We start from the raw sequence: 5078 nt of genomic DNA, 5'->3' as shown, positions 1-5078 counted from the left end.
AATAGAGGGATTTGTTCTAATGGTGTTCAGAAATAGGATTTCATGTCTGCATCTTGTACAGCAATTAACCACTAGGAAGAATGTATGTAATGTGTTAATTATTGAAACTGTCCTACCAATTTGGTTTGAAACTGTCTTATTGCTATTTGTTTCTCAATAAAATTATGGAAAAAATAAAATAAAAAAATTATTGTTCAAGAAAAGAAAAACTTAGGTATTTCCATGTTTTAAAAAATAGAGGAAATTCATTGACAGCATACCTATCTTATAATAAATTTTAAAGACAGTCCTCAGGCTGATATAAAAGGATATTAGACAGCATACTGAATCCACATGAAGAAAGAAAGACACTATAGTAGGGAAGGTACATAAATGGATATAAAAGTATATTTTTGTTTATAATTTTTTAAATCCCATCTGACTTAACTACATAAAGCAATAATTATAAAAGTGTGTTGACAACATCAGAATATACATTCATTTCAGTTGCATAGAGGACAGTCTCTAACATGGACCACATGCTAGATCATAGAACACACTTAAGTAAATGCGAAGGAGTTGAAGCATCCCATGCATAGTATCAGACCATAGTGCAATTAAATCAGAAATTAATGGCAAAAGAAACCACAAGAACTTCATAAACACACGGAAATTAAGTAAATCCTCCTGAGCAGCCCATGGGCCACAGAGGAAATTAAAGAAGAAATTAGATAGCCTCCATAATTAAATGATAATTCCAATACCATAAACCAGAATTTATAGGACACAACGAAGCCAAGTCTATGAGAGAAATATATAGCAGTGAATTTGTGTATCAGACAAACAGAGTGAGCTCAAATAACCTAATGTTGAACCTCAAGCTTCTAGACAAAGGAAAGCAAGTCAAGCCCAAAGCTCATCCAAGGGAGGAAATTAGAAGGAGCAGAGCAGAAATTGGTGCACGGAGACTAAGAAAACAAGACAAAGAAGCAAGGAATTGAGGAAATGGCTCTTTGAATATAAAATTGACAAATCCTTAGCCAATCTTACTCAAAAAACAAAAAATACAACTCAAATTAAATGCCATGAAAAAAGCATGAAATCACAATGGATCATATAGAAATCCAGAAAATCATCCATACCTAGTTAAAAAAGAAAAAAAAAGAAAGAAAAAAGAAAAAGAAAAAGAAAAGAAAAAACAAAAAAACCTGTTTCAAGAACTTGTATTCTGGGCCAGCAAGATAGCTCAGTGGACTAAGCGCCTGCTTAGGCAAGCACAGGGACTGCAGTTCAATCCCAGCAACACAAGCCACCCCGGTCCTGCCCTCAGGCATACTGAGCTGGCCACCAAGTCCAGGTGTGGGGGCGCATGCCTGTAATCCCAGCGCTGGGGAGGCTCAAAACAGGAGGATCACTGTTTTTTTTTTTGGTACTGGGAATCAAACTCACGACCTTGCACTTGCCAGGCAGGTGCTTAAGCCACTGAGCTCTATCCCTGGCTATATATATAGTCAGGGCCTGGGATTTTTGTTGTTGTTGCTAAGTTTTTACTTACATTTTCAATTTCATTGACAGATACTAATTTATTCAGAATTTTTATATCTACTTGATTCAGGTTTGGTAATTCATATGTATCTAGGAATCTGTCCATTTCTTCTGTGTTTTTCATCTTACTAGAATACAAGTTCTTATTTCTTTTCCTTTCCTTTTCTTTTTTGTATTGGGAGGCTTGCAGGTTAGCTCAGTTGTTTAAGTGCCTGCTTGGGCAAATCCAGTCAGGCGCAGGGGACCACGGTTTGATCCCCAGCTCCACGTGCCATACCAGACCTGCTCTTAAGACAGCCGGAGACAGCAAAAAAAAAAAAAGGTCCTTCTTTTATGTATTTGGTACAGGGTCTCTATGCAGCTCAGACTCATAGTGATTCTTCTGTTTTCAGACTCCCAAGTGCTGGGATTACAGGTGCGTGCCACCACACCCAGTCCCATTCTCAGTCTCCATCTCTATCTCAGTGCACCCCAGGGGCAGGTGATTTATCAGATTTATCTCAATCTGATCAAAGCCATCTATGACAAACCAACAGCCACTGTCATGCTATGTGGGCAAAACCTGAAAGATTTCACTCTAAAGCTTGACAAGGATGTCCACCCTCACTAAATTCTGAACTCAAGCTCTTGTGCTTACCAGACAAGCATACCCTTACTAAATTCTGGAAATAATAGACAAATCAATTAGACAAGGGAAAGAAATAAAAAAGGATAAAGATAGAAAAAGAAATGCAATTATCTTTATTTGCAGATGACATGATATTTTACATATGACTCCAAAAATTACACCAAAAGACTTCTAGATTTAATAAACAAATTCAGTAGCAGAGCTGGATATAAAGTCAACACTCAAAAATCAATAGCATTCCTGTGCATAAATAACCAAATCACTGAAAGATAGATTAGGTAAACACCTTTCACAATAGCATCTAAAAATGGAAATACTTACGAATCAGTCTAATGAAAAAGTAAAAGACCTTTACATTGAAAACTCAGTACTCTTAAAACTGCAGAATGGAACAAGATATCTGAAAATGAAAAAGATATCCCTTGTTCTTGGGTAGGAAGAACTAATATAGTGAAAATGACCATATTCCTAAAATTGTTATACAGATTTAATGCAATCCTATCAACATTCCAACAGCATATCTCACAGAATCCAAGAAAACAATCCTAAAATTATTTTGGAACCAGAAGTGACCTAGAATAGCAAAAGCACTTCTGCGCAACAAAACCAAGACAAGGGGTATCACGATGCCTGGCTTGAAATTATATTACAAAGTTACTGTGATAAAAACAGTATGGTATTGGAAAAAAACACAAAGAGACCCAGGAATCAACTGAACAGAGTAGAAGGTCCAGAAACAACTCCAAACATACCCAACCAACTTATCTTTGACAAAGAAGCCAAACACCTTCACTGGAAGAAAGATAGCCTCTTTCCTAGAGGCTAGGAAATGGTGCTAGAAAAAAATAACTTCCACAAGGTGTGGTGGCACATGCTTGTAATCACAACACTTGCGAGGCAGGGGCAAGAGGATAACTGTGAGTTCAAGGCCAGTCTGCCCTATATAGTGAGACACTGCCTCAAAAAAAAAAAAGAAAAAAAAAGGAAAGAAAAAAAGAAAAGAAAAGAAAAAATGGCTTTTCACACACCAAGATTCAAACTAGAAACACATTTTTCACCATGCAGTAAACTAAAACTGACAGGGATAAAAGATCTAAGTATTAAAAAGAGGCTATCTTCAGGCACTTCCTACATAAGCTCATAATGTGTGCAAATTTAGCTTGCATAAATAATACAAAGGAGAGAATAGGACAACAACCATTTTGTCTGTTACTAAAATTGTTATTAACCTAGATTTTTAAAAATTATTGCTATCACCATAGTAACCACGAACAGAATAGCTCCAATGCATAGTAAAAGAAACATCATTTTCTCCAAGGAATTAAAATGATAGAGTAGAAAATGCTTACTACAAGGCACGAGGCTGGCCTGGTGGCACATGCATGCAGTCCTGGCATTGGGGAGCCTGAGGCAGCGGAACTGCCTTGAGTTGAGGCTGGCTTCTGCTACATAGTGAGTTCAAGGCCAGCCTAAAGCACACAGTGAACCTATCTCAAAACAAATCAAACAACCCTAAACAAAGCTGATCAAGAACAGAAGAAGAAAAAGGACAAAAGAGAAGACTACAAATGACAAAAATGACAGATACCAATTCCACTTTATCAGTAATCACAATAAATGTATTTGGATGTTTAGATTTGTACAGATTTCATCTATGTTTGGTGAAACCACTAAAAAAAAAATCTACACAAAGGAATACGCCAACACACCCTGAACATAAATCAAAATGGAATCGTAAAGTACATGTTCAGATAACCCACAGAAGACAAAACATCAGGAATAAAAAAGAATGAACAGAAAACAATAAAATGGCAAATTTATACCCCCACATATCAATAATTACATTAAGTAAATAGAAATAGTCTAGACACACGAATTAAAAAAAAAATCAAGATCTACATCTGGAATTTCTAACTACTGTGGTTAAACTGATCTATGCACTTGTCACTCCACCAATTTCACAGTCTTGTTCACTGTAGCTTACATATAGTACCACTTAAAGTCAGGGAATGGGTCTCTCAACTTTAACATATTTTGGTTATTCTAGTTCACCTTGCTAAGCTTTAGAATGAGCTCGTACATACCCATCAGAGGTCCTGCTGGGGTTTTCACTGGAGTAGTGCTGCATGTAGGCCAAGTGGACAGAATCACGTCCCCAGCAACGAGACTGTGTGGAATCATGTTACTCTTCTCTACATTTTGGTGGAATGCACCAGGGAAACAATTGGCCTGAAGATTTCTTTTATGGAAAACAGACTATGAAATCAATGTCTCCAGGACTAACTGATGGTGTGTCTCCTTTTCCTGGGTGGAGAATGGTATCCTGGGCCTTGCATATGCTGAGCAAGTGCTCTAATACTGAGCCACAGCCACAGCCTACACCATCTCTGGTATTTTGTTGTTGTTGTTGTTTGTATTTAGACAGGGTCTAGAGGGTCTATGGGGTTTCCTGGGTCTCCCTATGTAGATCAGACTTGTAGTGATCCTCCTGTTTTCAGCCTCCCAAGTGCTGGGATTATAGGCACACTCTACCTTGCCCAGTCTTAATCGCTGTCTCAGCATGCCCTGGGGTCTGGGCTGGCATGGCCTACCGGAGATTGAACCCTGGCCACTGCGCTCTGCCTAACCAGGTGCTTTAGTCAGTTGAGCTTGTTGGCCTGCCCTCTATCTCTTCTTATATGAGTTCTGGTCATTTATGTTTTTTAAGGAATTTGAGAGTTTTATCTACAATCTCAAAATTTCTATTACATTCTCCTTTTTAACTGCTTTAAGTATTTCTATTAATGACCCTTCTTTTTTAAAGAGAAAAAATAGAAATAACAATAAAACAGAGTTACAAGGGCCGGGGAGATGGCTCAGTGGAATAAGCACTTCCCTGGCAAGGGCAATGGCCTGATTTCAATCCCTGATTCCACCAAAAAAAAAA

Source organism: Octodon degus, unplaced genomic scaffold (genome assembly GCF_000260255.1).
Source record: "Octodon degus isolate 3935 unplaced genomic scaffold, OctDeg1.0 scaffold00052, whole genome shotgun sequence".
Taxonomy (NCBI): Eukaryota; Metazoa; Chordata; class Mammalia; order Rodentia; family Octodontidae; genus Octodon; species Octodon degus.
The sequence above is the reverse complement of the archived record's forward strand: the minus strand, read 5'-3'. Positions refer to the sequence as shown.